The sequence below is a fragment of the Diabrotica undecimpunctata genome, chromosome 7 (genome assembly GCF_040954645.1).
Source record: "Diabrotica undecimpunctata isolate CICGRU chromosome 7, icDiaUnde3, whole genome shotgun sequence".
Taxonomy (NCBI): Eukaryota; Metazoa; Arthropoda; class Insecta; order Coleoptera; family Chrysomelidae; genus Diabrotica; species Diabrotica undecimpunctata.
Genome location: NC_092809.1, coordinates 143,284,131 through 143,303,050, shown reverse-complemented (window position 1 = coordinate 143,303,050; position 18,920 = coordinate 143,284,131). Strand labels below are relative to the sequence as shown.

Genomic DNA, 18,920 nt, shown 5'->3' with positions numbered 1-18,920 from the left:
CATCACTAAGACAAACTACTGAAATGAGAAAGTCTGGGCTCCTAATAGTTTACAGTGAAAATGCATCAGCTGACATTTTACTGTCCTTCCACGTAGAAATTGCTTTAAGAGCGTTGATCATTAATTCGCCCTGGAACTGAAGTACCTTTATACCTTTCAACCCAACGAGTTTCACAAATACCTTGGACAGCAGCCCCCAGTTCCTTTATTTGTATTCACTAACGTATCAGACAGAGCAAATGCAACCACAATATCCACTTTGATATTTATTATAGATAAATTATAAAATGTAGCACACGCCAATACATTTTCTAATTGCGTGTGCATGTGGGTCTTAGTTTTATTATTACATGCTAAATGTCTGATCCAATATTTTCATTTAGACCAACAACAAAAGGAGTAGACATGTCTGAAACATTACATACATTAGAAGCTATGTGAGATGATTTCAATAATAGCGAAAGCGTTCACTATAACTTAAAGTTCAAGGTATTTTAGAAGTACCTTTTACAGCCCACTTTGATGCTCTACCAATCTATACACATTATGGTTTTTGGTTGTATAATTTAAAAATTACTGATAAAATTAATTATCTTTTGTTTCCACAGTATTAAATATCACAAAACTTACTTTTTTATATGGTTTTATTAACATTTTAGTCCTGTATTATAGGCAACGGTTAACACAAAAAGAAACGTGTGTTGCCTACAATTAATGTTAAAATGTTTTTAAGAGTTTCTTTTTACGGTGTTATGTGATTATCTATACGAAATCATTCACACCAGAACCATATAAAACAAGTAAAAAACTGGAAAGTCTGAAGAAGGAATAAACAACTTATTACAATAGTTAGGTACAATTGGGAAAAGATTAAACAAGCAAAAAAAATAAGTGGCATTAACACACCAAGATTTTTAGTATTTCATGCCAGATTAATATAATTCCAGTTTACTTTGATGCTCTACTATGCTCTATTATGTTTTTTCTATTGTAAAGTTTAGAAATCACTGATAAAATTATTTATTTTTTGTTTCAACAGTATTACATATCAAAGAATTTTTTTACACAGAATAGATATTTTTATATGGTTTCATATTTTGGTCCTGTATTATAGGCAACCGTTAATACAAAAAACCGTGTGTTGTCTACGATTAATGTTCAAATGTTATGTTTTTAATAAGTTTTATTTCTTTATTTAGAAGTGTAAGGTATACATTGAGACCAAGCGTAAGAGAGACATGAGATACTGGCAGGTATAATCTAAATCAAAAGAATGTGTGTTTTCTAGAAAAATATTTTAAATTTTTCCTAGCTAATTGTTCTGTTGAGGGTTATAATGATAGGAGACATTTAAATCAGGTTATAGGTATATGCTTTATAGCCAGCCAAAATTTGAGTTTAGAGAGTTTATAGTTTAGAGAAAATAATAATAATATATATCAGCAACAAAATTCAAACTTTTTAAAATGAACTGAAACTATTGCAAACTTTAATGATACGATATCCGACCACATTAATAGGATTAAAAGGACTCCATCAAACATGCCTCATTATTTGGGTGTTCATATTCAAAATGAACTAATTTCCCGCTTAGAATAGAAAATAACAGTCATGAGGAAGTCAGAAAAACTAATTTACCGTTATAGTAGGGTTTGTTTTATTAAATAATAAATCAAAGCAAATCGAAATTAGAGAGCATTTCTTATGATTCCTTTTAATATCAGACTTGACAAGACAAGGTTGAATCAATGTTTTATTAGATTTTTGCAGACTCACAATATTTGTTTAGTGGATTTAAGAGTATAGGTCTACATATTGTTTTGCAGCTATTTTCTTGTGGCATTTTAAATTAAATACTATTTAAATGGAAATAAGCCACAATTAAAGGTTAAAATACGTTTATTGACGTTTCAATTTCCACTTCGGAAATTTTGAGAACGATTTCCGAAGTGGAAATTGAAACGTCAATAAACGTATTTTAACCTTTAATTGTGTCTTATTCCCATTTATACAGGTCTACAATAATGGTCTGAATATGAAAAGTCGCAATAATGGTTTACACAAAAAGGTTTTTAAATTAAACTTTATAGCCTCCTCTGTGCCTTTTGGTGCAGAGCCCATAGCTTAAATTTAGGAACTAATAATGCTGCAAAAGGGTCTTTAGAAATTACAAGTTTTAGTGCTGTTGTGCAGGAACTTTACGTTTTATTTCCGTCTCGACTTAACTCTAGCAAGAATTAAAACATGAAATTCCAACTTTGACACTAAAACCGCTTTCTAGTACCAGATCGGAAAGCACAATAGATGCCCTTAAAGGCGGGTTGACACGATCCAAGAATGTTTGGATTCCGACTTGGACCAAGTGGACTTGTACCAAGTTGGTTGCCACGGTTAAATGAATTGGATGTCAAATAACCATTGTAAAGAGCTTAAGCTTGAAATCCAGAAAAAAGAAATAAAAAAGAAAAAATGCTGCACTTCTAGCATCCCTATTTTTATATTCCTCTATCCGCACATTCCATAATGCTTCCTCAGTTTCGTATAACTCCATGAATCTAACACTCCTCCTTTCAGACCATGTTCTTTTTGTATTTACTTCTTGTTTTAGATTTTTGACACCATTTTAATTTTATAATACTACACTACTTGGATCCAAGACAGTTGGCCAACGTCCTACTAAACTTGGATAGAACCTGTTGATAAAAGTGTACTTGGATAAACAGGTGACACAATCAAAGTATCTATTGTTGCGAGCGCAATGTCCAAGCAGACTATAACCAAGTACACTTGACTCGTGTCAATCCGCATTAACTCTAGAATGTCGGAGGGACCAACTTGGCCCCTGTTGCGATTTGAAGTTATTGCAGTTTTTTTTTTTTATTTGAGGTAATAATAATTTCATAATTTATGACTTAATATTTTGAAACAAAACCTTATTTAACACAAAAAAATATCATTTACGAAATTTATTCAATGATTTTTCTAGAAGCTTACCAAGAAGTCTAAAGGGGACAAACTGGCCCTGTGCTAGTTATTATCGTGTACTCGGAAATTGGACGATTCTTTCTTTCAACTTCCTGTCGGATGAGTAAAATTATATTTATGTACGTTTGATCCTATAAGGTCTTTGGTTATATCGTGTTTGTTCTATAAAAAAGTTTTTGGTTTATCGTGCATTTAATAGATTCTACTGATTCTCGTTTCTGGAATATTAGAACATTCGTTCATTTGTCAAAATTCAAGAAGACTGTAAAGATGTCTCGATGTGGACTATCAGAACTTGAACTTCTTGAAGAAAAGTAACTTTGCTTCCGATCAGTTAGAACGTTTCATTGTACAAAAGTCATCAATTTATGTAAACACTGCTTCTACTCAGCTAATATTATGAATTCACAATAATATTAGCTGTATTCAGCTAATGTTATTGTAAATCCACGTGCATCTAAGCCAAATCGCAAGAGAAACAGAGGTCAACAATCAAAAGCTATTTCGATCGGAGACAGAGAACAATCGAAAGACGGACCAACATGGAAAATAATTGGTTCTAGATCAGTAGGTGGTAAGATTTTTAGTTTCTTCGTATTCGTTGAATGTTTACTATAATTATATGACGCCGCGCTTAGCACAATATTTATAGAGAGCAATCAGGTCCTACTTCGTATGCAAAAAGGAATGTAAAGAATAATTTTTTGGTAAGTTCTGTCATATACAAAAATGCACTATTACAGAAGTACATCGATGTTTGAAAAATGACACATGGACACATGGACTATAACTTTGGAAGAAAATTTGCTTCCCAACCAGCAGGTCGTGGTCAATAGTATGGGGTCCTCAGATTTTTAGGCAAACTATGCTAGGAGACAAATTCAAAGATATTATAAAATATCTCAGATTTGACGTAAAGCAAACGAGATCTGAACAATTGAAAACAGACAAATTTGATCTAGCATCTGCGGCTTTAAATGGATTTATATAAAAAAGTTGTGCATGTTACAAACCGTGAATTAACCTCATTGTGGACGAACAAGTATTTTCTAAAGACAGGTGCCCAGTAAAATTATTTTGGAAGAGGCCAAAAAAGTTGCTCAAGATATCGATTGCGACCCTTCGTTTCCACCGACTAATTTAATTAGTCCCCAAAAGAAAAAGCGTTTATTTGACTACGAGTGTAAAAATAAAACTCAAAAATAACATTTGACCAATTTAAAATTAATTTTTCCTTTGTTATATTAAACATTGCCTTATCAAAATTAAAAAATAGGTTTGAACAAATAAAGCAGCATAATCCATTGTTTAATTTTTTCAACGACCTATAGGATTGGTCTGCAATATAAAAGGTTCTTAAAAATATTTTATGTGATCCAGTGTAAATGAAAAAGATATTGTAGGTCAAGATTTATATAATAAAAATTAAATTGTGTACCCTATATTTCTCCTAAAATAAAAGCATTAAATGTAATCAACTAAATCTCTCCTCAAGGGTGCTACAGCCCAAATCGAGCATTGGCCTCTTCTGAACTATGCCTTCAACTTTGCCGGTCATGCGCCGATCTTCTCCAGGTTCTCACATCTAGCAAATTTTGCGCGTCCGCTATCACTTCTTCCTCCCACCTTTTCCGTGGCCTTCCATTTGGTGTTGCGCCCTGCAATTTACTATCTAGGGCTCTTTTTGGCAATCTTTCAGTCTCCATTCTCACTACATGACCAACCCATCGAAATCTCTGAAGGTTAATAAATTCTGAGATCGGTGCCTCTTTGAACAGTTGATAAAGTTCGTGGATGTACCTGGATCTTCATAATCCCTTTTCGTTAATAAATCCAAATATCTTTCTTTGCACTTTCCTTTCAAAGACTTCCAGCTTTCGCTTTGTCTTCTGTCATCACCCATACCTCGCATCCATTATATATTAATGTCATCTATTCCTGTTGTAACTTAAAACATTCTAGTTTATAAAGTTAAATAATGTAACTTAAAGTTAATTTTATAATATTTAAAGAATTTTTACCCAAGTATTTAGTGGCTCAAAACATGTACATCCAGATAGCACTGATGATGGAATATTATTTCCGAAAACGTTCTGTGATGTAGCCCGATAGGGTTTTTATTATTACACCTTTTATAAAGGAATTTTTAAACAATTTTTTTTTCAGACTTATCCATGATTTGTATTGAAAAGAATATTTCAGAAAATGTAAATGTGTCTGACATTGTTAAAACACTCGCCTTAAAAAAGGCCAGAAATGCAAAGTTTACTGTATAATATTGTTCTGTCTAATATTTATATTTAGGTATTTATTCTTTTAAAGTTGTAAATTCTTCTTAAAAGTTGTTTTTATTCTTTAAGTGTCATCTCCGCGGCGGAGGTCGGCAACCATCATAGCTATTCGGACTTTTGAGACGGCTGCTCTGAAAAGTTCAATTGATGTATATGATATTTTCAGAATTCTTCTATACACCCACAGCTCAAATGATTCCAGTTTTTTCGTTGATGTCGCATTCAAGGTCCAAGATTACATTCCATAAAATAAAGTCGAAAAAACATAGCACCTCGCCAACCTAACTCTTAGTTCCAATTTTAAATCCCTTGTATACAGCACTCTAGCCTTTTCTTTTCTGATTTTAATCTCCTGAATGTAATCATTTGTGGAGTTGATCATTGTTCCCAGATATGCATATTTGTCCATTTGTTCGACGTTGGTTCCGACCTTGACGTTTTTCACATTCATTGTTAGACCATACTCTTTTCCATACTCCGCTATTCTGGTCACCAATCTCTGAAGATCTTCAATATTTTCGGCTAAGATTACAGTGTCGTCCGCATATCTAATGTTGTTAATGGGAACTCCATTTACCTTTATTCCAGCTGTTTCACCCTCAAGAGCGTTTTTCAGGATCTCTTCGGAGGAGGCATTAAAAATAATTGGCGACAATACGCATCCCTGTCTCACTCCACATCTAATTTCAATTTCTTTTGACAGCTATTTTTAACACGTACTTTTGCTCGCTGTGTATAGTATAAATTTGATATGATCCTGAGGTAGTTGTAGTCAATCATCTTTGATTTCAGGACATTAATTAATTGTTTATGTCGTACTTTATCGAATGCTTTATTATAGTCAATAAAACATTCGTATATATCTTGATTGACGTCCAGGCATCTTTGTATCGGTATATTAAGTGAAAAAAGAGCTTCACGCGTTCCTAGGTCTTTGCGAAAACCAAATTGTGTATCATTAACGTCTATGTCCAGTTTGTCATATATTAGGTTATAGATGACTTTTAGTAGTAACTTTAGCACATGATGGTGCGGTAATCGCTGCATTCTCTTGCGTTTTTCTTTTTGTGGAGACAAATAAAAATCGACGTTAACCACTCTTTGGGTAATACGCTTGAACTATAAATTTGGTTCAAGAGTGTCACTAAAACATCAATGTTGTAAGATTATATTGTATTAAATAAACTTTGTATGCTTCTCACAATTTTGTTTTTTTAACGTAAAATTCTTTTAGCTTTTTGTTTTATAAATGCTTATAAACTTTCTGCAAAGGTTGGGTTTAGGAAGGGCAGGCTGCATCTTACTTGTAATTGTTCTCCCTTTGGTAAGTTTTTAAAACATTAGTTTAGAATCTAGGAAAATCTTGGCCTGATCCTATGAAGAGGCGGCAGCTAAATTTATCTAAATTAAATTTCCAGTATGCCATTAATAATTAATTTATTACCGTTGAATTTTACGGATGATAAAGTTGGCATTGCATTGTTATTGCAGATTAAAAAACATAATTTACCGCTTAACAAAATTCGTTTCGGTACGGCAATGCAGCAATAAAAATTAATTTTAATTGAAACGTGCAAGTTACGGAAATGCCAGTTTCATCCCGAATTTCGCAGTATAATTTATATTTAATTTATAACATCTACACAGTCACACTGCCACGCCATGTCAAAATTTAATGAAAACCAAAATTAAAATGTTCATTTATTTTATTTTTCCGCGTTTACTGTGCAACTACTTTTTATGAATAGCTAAAGAGTTACTGTTTTTATTAGAAAGCTCTGGAAATATAACTTTCCATAATGTTATTACTGTTATTGGTGTGAAATCTAAATATAAAGATGTTTGACTACAATTTCTTTCCCTCTTTTCTCCTCTAACCCTCTCTTCTTCAGAATCAGTATAATATGGTAAATTGAATCTTTGTCAAAATCACATTGGACATGTCTATACTTCTTTCGTGGAAATGTCTTGACGAAAGGTCATCAAGCATCTCCCATATATAATAACGAATTTATTACAAATGATAAAAAGGTTGCCAATGGGAGTCCATAATACTAATGTATAGGAGATAAGTCAATCCTTACAATCTTAGATAAGTTTTTTTATTATAGTAGAATTTGTAGGCTACCGGTTTTGAGGCTTTCAATATGTACCTCATTATCACGCCTCAGTACATAGGTCTTTGTTTTTAACAAAAACTAAAAGCTAAGAGGACAACAACATGAATCAAAGAATAAACACATAATACAAAGTGGAATGGTGAAAGAATTGACGTACTATAAAATACATTGAGACATTTATGGACTTGGTGGTAACCAGTCTGATGGAAACTGTACAATATAGTCATTTAATTGTTATAGGAAATGTATCTTAAATTTAAACTCATATGTAAAACTCCTAAGTTTTACTTTCAGTGAAAAACACTCTCAACGGACCCATTCATTTCAGCTATGGAAATATTTAATATTATTTTAAGATTATATGTGACCAAGCCATAAAAAGGTAATAGGGAAGTTTTGTCTCCGTCTATAAATTTGGTTAGTTTGTTGTTGTCATTGTCAAAATTTAGTTATTGAGGAAAATTGTTTCTTATTTAAAAAAGCGAGTACAATTAGATCAGTCAAAACATGTCTTTTACTTTAAAAGGACAACCAACTAACCTATATCAAAATTGAGGTCCGTCTTTGCAAAAAATTATGAAAACTCGAGATGTAACACTCTGTATACCCTGTTAATTATGACCTTAACATGTAATGTCAATAGGTCAGCGACCGTGATTTTTTCCTTCATCCCACTGGAAAGTCTGTTAGTTTTCACGATAAAGGACCTGTAAAAAAAGGCATAAAGGCAGATGGCGAAAACGAAAAAATTTACCTTTGAAAATTTGCGAAAATAAGAAAAATTCTAGTTTCAGAAAAACGAACCCGGTTTAACTCTAAATTTATTTTTTTTTGCTTATCTCATATGACATTTTCAGAACACAAAAAGACATAAGGAATAAAATCATGGTTGAACGTCGTATTGAAGCCCGACGGTCTATTACAAAACCAAACAAAAATGAGTTTCATAGCGAATTTATTGGTACTAAAACATGGATAGGACTACAAAAACTTGTATTATTTCAAATGATTTTGAGTACAGCAAAAAGCTTTGTTTATTTCATCAAAATTATTCATACACGGTTTAACGGTTGATACAAAAAACTACAATTTTGACGTCCTTTATTTATACTATTTCAAATAAATTGTCATTTTAATCAGTTAATAGTTAATCAGTTAATCAGGTATTAGTTCAGTGATTAGTTGGCTCTACCAGTATAATTATTCTACTTCTTTACCTAAAATAGTAAGTATTCATTTACTCTTTATTGACAAAAGTTTGAAACCTATAATACTAAAAAAGTTTAAATAATTTTTGCGTCTTAGTATTCACATACATTCTTTGGTCTTTTTGGATTCTATGTTAAACGAAATAAAATTAAAGCATGTGTGGATACTTTGTTTTAGATACGCTAAATAAAAAAGACGTTTTTTTCTGAATATGTTGATAATGAAAGCAATAGAACAAAGTAGGTAATACATTTTACCTATGCTATTATTATCATTTTTTTTTTGACTTTATTCCTATACGTCAACTTTCCTAATTGCATTTTCCCAGAAGTTTATATCTTGTACGATACTAATACCTTCTCATTCACATAATTTCTTGTCGAAGCGCCTCTCACCAGATTTTTTTTGGTCTTTTTTTTTCTGTATGTGTGACGGTGTAAAAATCTTGACAATTTTACGTACAGGTAAATAGTTATTCAAAGTAGAGATAACTTATCAATCAAGAGTGTGTGTTTTACCTTAGGTAGCTGGTTGTGGATTGTATCTGTTACTCCATCATACATAACTCTTACAATATTCACATAATTCCACTTTCGGGGAATCCTATCATACGGTTTGTTAAGTTCAATTAATACCATATCACCTTTGTCTCTTTGTTTCTATATATTCCATAAAGTGCCTTATAATGAAACTTTCTCCTGTCGTTGTTCTGCTTGATGGGTACATTTACGGCTTCTCCATTCGTCTGACATTTGTCCCACTTCAATAATCCTATTGGACAAACCAATTATTCAATTTATTCTTGTTTCTTCTAATGCTATCCACACTTTTCTAATGATATTATCTGGTCCAAATGCTTAACCTCTCTTTATTTTTTGTGGTGAAGCAACTTCACCGTTTGTTATTTTGGTAACTATTGCTGTTACGAGTACTGTCTCTGTTCGCTTAACTGATCTGTAAAATTCTGCATTAAGTGAACTGTCAAAGTATTTTTTTCATCACTTTTTGACATAATTTTCGTGTACTAGTATTTTATTATTTGGGTCTAGGATAAATCTAATCTGATTAAAATCTTTTGTTTTATTTGTTTTATATTTGGTTATTGTATGACTTAGTTTCGCGTCTTCTTTTACACCTTTTCCCTTTAGATCCCTTTAGTCCCCTTTGATTTTTTACAGATGGCTTCATAATTTTAAAGATCGGTGTCAGACCTATTTGGCGTGCCATTAAATATGAACGGAATATCCTAAAATTTCATCCCAGTGCTTTAGTAGTTGTAATGCATTAAAAAAAAGTTGTTGTTTGAATCTATTACCAGCGTGCATTAAATTTGGTTATGGATTGAGTACAAGCGTATGGAATTTAAGTACTTTAGGTTTTTCGTATGTAAATATCGTTTATTGTAAATACCGTCTAAGTATCGAATCTATGCACAAGCTGACTATCATACGAACAAGCTGAATTTTGCTGATAATATCATTTTGGGAACACAAAATATACTGTTCTGAAGCTATTTTCTTGTGACATTTTAAGGTAATTACTATTTAAATGGGAATAAGCCACAATTAAAGGTCAATTTACTAATGTTTGTATTTTGAGAACGATTTCCGAAGTGGAAATTGAAACGTCAATAAACGTAATTTAACCTTTAATTGTGGCTTATTCCCGTCTAAAAAGTAATTACACAAAATATACAAAAAAGTTTACTACTTTTACCCCCTGGTTTCCGCCTAAACGCCCCACCTAAGGGGAAAACGGAAAAAATCGATAAACCAAGAATCTGTACGCCGTAGGAAGAAACGTTTTAAATCAAAATATAGCTTAGATAACTTTGAACAAAAATGTTTATTAGTACTTTTTATGTGATTCTTCTTCTTCTTTTTCTAATGGCGCTACAACCCTTTGTGAGTCTTGGCCTGCTTAATAATGTTCTTCCATTCTGCCCTGTCTGATACTTTCCTTCGCCACTGTCTGATGTTCATGGTTTTAAGATCCCTCTCTACGTCGTCTATCTATCTTTTACGCGACCTTCCTCTTGTTCTGTTTCCTTGGGGCTTCATCTCTGGACTACTTTTAAAGCTCGATCTGGCATTCTTTCTAGGTGACCAAATTTACAAATCTAGCAATATCTGCGCTCTGCATTAGTTCATCCAGCTCGTGGTTTATTTTAATTCTCCACGAAACCATCGCTGCATTGGGTTGCAGATTTTATGCGATTATGCAATCTTTGTATTTTGCCGCAAATGAAGGCGGCTTCTGTAAACGTGGTAAATAAATAAACGTTGAGCGATTTTTGCCATTTTCTCATGAAATCTCATAAAATCAATACAATTGATCACTTTTATTGACCGATCGTAGTGGAAATTCAATTGTGAGAGCCTAATTAATCTTCAAAACTTATTTAAAAGAAAGAAATTTAAAGAAAATTTTGATTTTTAGTTTTGGTAACAACTAAAGGCATTTAAAATATACCTAAAAAACGAAGAATTTAAACTTTTAAAGTACAAACTACCACACGTCACTGAAAAAGCACCCACAAAGGCGATATTGGGTAAAATTTGTAGTTGAAGTTATGTAGGCTCAAAAAATGTACATGTGCAATCAAAAAGAAGCAGTTTTAAATGTTTTAGTTCGTTTGTTTTTAAATGTTTAAATTCAGCCCTTTTAAGGCATATTTCAAGTGTCTTAGATTTACCTATTGCCAAAACTCCAAACCGAAATTTCATGCTATAGGTTTTGAAGACTAGGATTTACCAACGGAAATTACATAGTGATCGGCCAATGAAAGTAATACATTTTATTGATTTCATGAGAATCATAAAAAATGGCAAAAATCGCGCAATGTTTATTTATTTAACACCTTCATAGTCGCCGCATAATGCAGCATAGTTACCAGACTGAACAAATTCCCACATCAAACACCGATATCCCGAAATGCAAAAATGGCTCCGGAAAAAAATATTTCGTAATATTAGAATGCACTTAAGGTAGAGTTGATGTGTTTAATCAAACAACATCGCCTTAATCATACATGTCAAGACTTCCATCATATCACTGCGATTTGAACCTGATTAAGCTAATCTGAGCACAAACAAAGGGTTATGGCGCACATCATATTGCAGTTTTTAGCTTACTTTCACTTATCCCGAGTGCGTCACAAATGCGTTGATTTATACATACTAATAACTTTAAAGGTCCACCATTATCTCTTTTCATGGTATAATATTTATGCACATTTGCAATTAATTCATCAATATCCAACTTACGTCTAGGCATGACGGTCACTTGAAACTACACGTTTGAATTACAATATACTGAGTTTAGATCAATATGACAGAAACTTTCTAGCTGTCGTGCTTGAGAGGTAAAATATAATATAACCGCTTACAACGATCCCAAACACAATAAGCAAATTAGCCTAATGGTCATTAGGAATGTTGATTGTAATGTAATCATGTTTGATAAAAAGTTTAGAAATAGTTGCAAACCGTACATAAACAAATTAAAATGTTTCCCACAATTATTTTATTTTTAGTACGAGTATTTTCATTTCTCTTCAGAATAAGCGTTATATAAGCGCTTATTCTGAAGAGGTAATTCGAGAAACTCTGGAAGATGAAACAGTCGGCATAAGAGTAAATGGAGTCTTAGTTAACATCAGATATGCAGATGATACAGTAATAATAGCCGATAGTTTACAAGACCTGGAAAGACTCATAAGTAAAATAGTAATGTGTAGTAGGGAGTACGGACTCTCGCTCAATATCAAAAAGACGAAGTTTATGAAAATTTGTAAAAACAACCATAATACTAACGAAATCTTGACAGTAGAATTCCAGCAGATCGAAAGAATAAAAAAGTACACTTACCTAGGAACACTTATAACAGAAAATAATGACTACACTGCAGAAATCAAAGTCAGAATCGAAAAAGAACGTTCTAATTTTATGAAAATGAAAAAGGTCCTATGTGGCAAAGATTTAACATTAGCTCTTAAAGTACGCCTAACAAAATGTTACGTATATAGTGTACTATACTATGGAGTGGAATCATGGACGTTAAATCTAGACACAATGAGACGACTTAACGCCTTTGAAATGTGGACCTATAGAACAATTATGAGGGTTTCCTGGGTAGATAGAGTTAAGAACAATGAAGTACTGAGAAGAATAGGTAAAGAGAAGGAAGTTGAACTTACAATTAAAGAAAGAAAGCTACAGTATCTCGGACATGTGATGCGGAGCGAGAAGTATGGCATCCTGCTACTCATAATGCAAGGAAAGATATATGGCAGAAGAAGCATCGGAAGAAGACGAATTTCGTGGCTCAAGAACCTGAGAGAATGGTTTGGATGCAGCTCAAAACAACTATTTAGAGCTACTGCCTTAAAAATTAAAATAGCTATGATGATTGCCAACCTCCGTAGCGGAGATGGCACCTAAAGAAGAAGAATTTTCATTTGAAAATAAAAAGTTAAATATATTTACCAAAGCCCTTACTTTAACCCGTAATCGCAGATGTCTCAAAAACGGTACACTCTAACAGACATAAATATGGTCAATCTAACCACCACTATTTAAATTGACAAAATGTTTCAGTTTACTCCGAAGTATTTTTTAACAAAAATTAAAAGTGATATTTTAGTTCCTTGTATATCTACTCTGAATATAAATTATCCTTAGCACAGTAGTATTTGTTTCAGAAAAAAATTATTACAAAAGTAGGTGAAAGAAATTTACGTTAAATAACATTATGCAAGAATACTATTTATTAAAAAAAATGTAACAAAATATGCAAAACTATGAACAAGGGGATAATGACAAGTTGGTTGAATATACTGTAGCTCTTGTGTGAATAAAACGTGATTCTGGGCGTTTTTGCACATTTCGACTGCGTGATTTTAAATGATTCATATGATTATTTATTTGCTGGACCATAGTAAAATCGTATACTGAGCGCCATGTATTTCGACTTGGTCTCTTTTATTTTTTGTCTGGTCTATTTATTTCTATCTATTTTTGTCTGTTTCTGAAAGTTTTTACATACTTTATTTAATTCTTCCTCTGATTTCCTGGCAGCTTTTCTGGTTCACGTACAATCCAGTCGAAATAATATTATTTTATCCTCGGTAAGTTTCTATCTACATTTAAATATGAGAACTTAAACTACAGTTCAGACGTCACATGCGTAATAATATGTTTCAAATGAATCATTTCCGATCCCTTTATTTTCATTCCTTTCTTTACTGGTCGAAAATAAGCGAAAAAAGTTCATCTCTGTGTGGTGTTCGACGGTTTCCGTTACGTTACTGGCCAGAAGGGCAAAAATCAGATTTTCGCAAAAGCATTAAAGGAGTGTTGCGCCCCAGAACGTAGTAAATTTTAAATGCCTGGATAAAAAGCTGATTAAATAAAATATAGAGTTGACGACCACAGAGATGTGGGCAGTGGTGGAGTAAACGAATTGTTGGTGAAGTGATTTTCGTAAATTTTTAAAGAAGTATACCGGATATATTTCATAAAAATTGTAGATAAAAAGTAGTTAAAATTAAATCTGAGAAAACTCAGTTCCATATATGGTGGTTTAAATGAAATAATGTGAGAAACTCAAAGTGACGCAGGCTGTAAAATTCAGTTTCTTTATTGTTCTGCACTAGCTATATCATGGAATAAACATACCTACTTTTATAAACATTGTTACCTGGTTAACATCCAATAAAATACACGAAGGAGTAAAATTAACGGCTTCAAAATTTGCATTAGACTCTATAAAAAATACAAAATCTCAATACAATAGCTCAAAATCTACAGCAAACAGTGACTTTTTGGGGATGCATTTGACGTTATTGGACCTCATCTGGATTGATAACTACAGCCCAATATCAGATAATTCTGTTTTGTCGTACCCATTCATCCAAAAATTGGCCTCATTGCTGAAGATGATTTTTCGATGAAAATTAGGGCCAGTTTACAACTGCTACTCCAGAGCCTATTCAGCAAACACACATCGTTCTCTCGTTCACTTCTTCTTCCCCTTCTGTTTCTAAGTGAGTTGAATTTTTTAAGGGTGCAAGCCCTAGACACGATGCAAAATTCGCCCAAGTTGTGGCCTGTCAAAAACCGAGTTCTTCTAAGTGACGAAAAATCAACTTCCTCTGATTCTACTGCACATTTTTACGGACAGCGGCGATGTTTTGGTAGATCTTACGCATCGTCGAGATGTGGATGTTGGTTGATTGTTTACTGAAACCAGTGGACTTAAATTGATCCATTATACTGCGAATAATCCTCTCAGTAGGAGATTATGGCCACTTTTCGCCAATGTTGCTGGAACGGAACACCCATTTTAATAAAACAATTTTATTATTTACACATCTATAGTAGAAACCCTCAATTCAGAACAGTGATTTTATAGTTTAAACGCCGAATATCCTCAAATTTAAATGTACACAGCGGCCCTCGAAAACTGCCTGTTTTCTCGATTGCAATTTGCGTTTCCTCATAAGAAATTACAGAATATATAAAGTAGTATATTTATTTGTGCTTCTCTATAGTAGACTTAGACATAGGGAGGCGTAGAATGTCATGGCTGCGCAACCTGAGAGAGTGGTACGGATGTACATCAAATGAACTTTTCAGAGCAGCCGTCTCAAAAGTCCGAATAGCTATGATGATTGCCGACCTCCGCCGCGGAGATGGCACTTTAAGAAAAAGATAGTAGACTTGACCAGAAGTTGTCGTACAGTGTAGCCAATTCTTGTTCACAAGTAGTAATTATGGTCATACAAAACCTGTATTCTTCCTCGCAGCGATTATTACCGTCATAAAAATACAAAAAACATGATTTTTTCAATAGTAAAAATTAAGCACAAAATTGTAATGAAATAAATTTTATTTATATGTTCCGTTTCGTTACATATTTAAATTTATAAAATAAAAATCGATATTTTAAAACATTATTTTTTAATCGTTTGGCAATGTTGGAATTAGCGAGGAAATTCCGTTTTACAATTCGGACCCAGACATGCGGTAAAACTAGTTTTTATTATTTTTTCGCCGAAGAAATGGTTCTTTTAAATTGGCGTTTCTATCGGTAGTGTAGTTTGTGAGTATATTTTATGTGATAAGTTTGTAAACTTATTGTTGTCAATACTGTTTTAACAATACTGTATTGTAGTATTGATAAAACGTGTTATTGATAATAGGAGTGTTATAGTTTGTCGTTTTATAGTAAATTTTTAGTTATATTCTTATACAAAATTGTTGAAATTATTGTATATATAGCATATACACAGATTATTGAAATACAATGGACGAAAAACCGAGTTGTTTCAAGAGAAGACAGCAAAATTCTGATTTTGATACCAAAAATGAAAAGCCGCAAAAGAGACGGAAAATGTTAACGTCCGAAGAGAAGGTAATGATACGAAACGTTTATGAAGGAATTATCGGCAGAAAAATGGCATTAAATGTTAGCCAAGCGGTCGACATTTGTAGCAGTTTAACAAAAGTATCCGTTAGCTGTATTTATCGTGTACATAAAAATACATCGGAAAATAAAAAGCAAGAAAAAGGTAAAACTAGAGGTAGGAAAAGCATTGTTTTCGATGACGAGACAAGGAATATTATACGTCGAAAAATTCATTCATTTTATTTTCGGAGTGAAATTCCAACACTGAAAAAAATTTCTCAAGAGCTCAAAAACGATGACTCTTTACTCAAGATATCTCATACGGTCTTAATCAGAACCATGCGCGAAATGAACTTTCGATATGTAAAACGCAACAGAATAAGTATGCTATTAGAAAAAAATGAAATTATTCTGTGGAGAAGAAAATATTTAGATGAAATACGAAAAATTCGCAGCACTGGATGCAAAATATATTATTTGGATGAAACCTGGATTAACGAAGGTCATACAGTTGGAAAAGTTTGGCAAGATTTAAATGTCAAAAGTAAACGCGAAGCATTTATAAAAGGCTGGTCTACAGGATTAAAAGCTCCATCAGGAACGGGATGGCGTTTAATCATCACCCATATAGGAAGTGATACAGGGTTCTTTAATGATGGTTTGCTTCAATTTGAGTCGAAAAAAACAGGTGATTATCATAAAGAAATGACTTCCGAAGTATTTGAGCGCTGGTTTAACAGAATCTTACCAAAATTGGAATCTGGGTCTGTGGTTGTTATGGACAATGCGCCATATCATAGCCGCAGACTAGAACAATTACCGACGACGGCATGGCGGAAAGGGAGAATTCAAGAATGGCTTACAGAAAAGGGGATTGCATACGAAGAATCAATACTCAAAATTCAACTACTTGACATTGCACGGTTAAGGAAAAGTGAATTTCTTAAGTATGTTGTGGATGAAAATGCAAAAGATTATGGTGTCAAAGTTCTACGTCTACCACCTTATCATTGCGAACTTAATCCCATTGAACTTATCTGGGCGCAAGTGAAAGGAAAAGTAGCACGCAATAACAAAACGCTCAAATTAAACGAAGTTAAGGAACTTTTGATTCAAGCAATCCTCCATGTAACTCCAGAGAAATGGGCTAAATGTATAGGCCACATAATTAAAGAAGAATATCGTATGTGGGAATTTGACACTCATGTCAAAGTTTTACTAGAGCCAATTATAATTACACCAGGTGAAGATAATAACAGCGATAGCAGCACTGCATCTTCAGATTTAGACAGCGAATAATATTTTCTAATAGTTTAGTAGGCATCAGCATAAAAAAACCAAAAACAAAAAAAAAACGAGAAGCCGCGACAGCCTGGTGGCATCAGTAAGCTTTCTGCAAAATTACTTGTTTTTTATAGCTTTTTGTTTGTGGCATTCTGTATTTTTAGAAGACTGTATGGAATAAGCCACAAAATATTTATTTATAGGTTTAATTTACTGATTTTTCGATCTCTATATAAAGACATCGTTTTCAAATATACAAGTGATAGTAATATTTATTTTTCTATGGCGTTTTGCTTGCCGTTCTGTATATTTAGAAATAATGTTGGGAATAAGTAACAATATATTTAATTGAAATGTTTAATTTACTGACTTTTCGATCTCTATATGAAGAGATCGTTTTCAAATATACAAATGATAGCAATATTTATTTTTCTGTGGCTTTTTGCTTGTGGCATTCCGTATTTTTAGGGAGAATGTTGGAAATAAGCCACAATACATCTATTTACATGTTTATTTTACTAACGTTTCGATCTCTAGTACAGAGACCGTTTTTAAAGTTAAGAAAAAAAAAAAAAGAAAATAATATAAGAATATATAAATATATAATAATAAACAAATAAAATAAATATAACTATAATTTATATCTTTGAAAACGGTCTTTGGATATAGAGATGGAAACTTCAGTAAAAACCTGCAGATAAATATATTGTGGCCTATTTTGAACAATAATATTTAAACAATATAATATAATTAACGTTGAAATAAAAGTGAGTGTACGCCACTGGATTTTCATATGTCTTTCCCCACTTCTACGCCTTCAAACGATGACTCACTCTCCCAAATAGTGAAATTAGAGTTTAACACACAAATTGACAGCTGTAGCTTTAACAATATAGCCGCTATCTAATATCATCTCCAACCTCAACCTATTTGTTTCATATTCCATCTTGATATGTTTCGTTATGTCCATTCTGTCCATTTCACAGCGTCTTTTGTTTTGATATCGCTCCGTATTCAATTAGAGACGTCAACATTGTATTTCCTTGATTCTGTCCGAGATATTCATAGTACAAAACCACGTCTAAACCTTTGAAAATAACTAAAATATATGCATTAAATATCTTGGATTTTAAATTGGAATGGGTTTTAATTATGTATAAATGTGTTCCAAATATCCAAATACCGTCCACCTCCTTCCTCCTCCATTTATATCTCTAGCTTGGTTACTTTTATTTCTCCCGACAGTTTGTGCCAAGTAAGTATATTTGTGCACATTTTTTATCGTTTCAAGCATGTTCCGACTTTTACATAAATTGTAATGATTGTTTTCCGTACATTTCCAGTTCTGTTTCTAGGGATGCTTGTTTTGGATCTGCTATGAAAGTCATATAGCATTCTTTAATAGAATTCCATCGAAAATAGAAGACCACGCCACATGCATTATAAGCATTAGTTGTAAACTCGATGATTTAAATGTCTCATTTGCGACTCAATCACATCTAACGAAATACCTATGAATGCTACCAAAATAATAAGACATTATAAAAACATCGACTAGAAACTTTATAAATAATTTTTAGCAACCAATTATCCACAGTTAGATATTTTCGAATCTTAAATC

General features: G+C 32.7%; 1 protein-coding gene across 1 annotated transcript in view; it reads left to right on the top strand.

Moving 5' to 3' along the window:
* The first annotated feature begins 8,505 nt into the window (after positions 1–8,505).
* The window catches only part of LOC140445956 (glutathione hydrolase 1 proenzyme-like), a 76,160-nt gene continuing 65,745 nt past the window's right edge, over positions 8,506–18,920 (top strand). The window contains exon 1 of the mRNA XM_072538419.1: positions 8,506–8,621. The gene's annotated coding sequence lies outside the window, so the exon portion shown is untranslated. The remainder of the gene's footprint in view (positions 8,622–18,920) is intronic.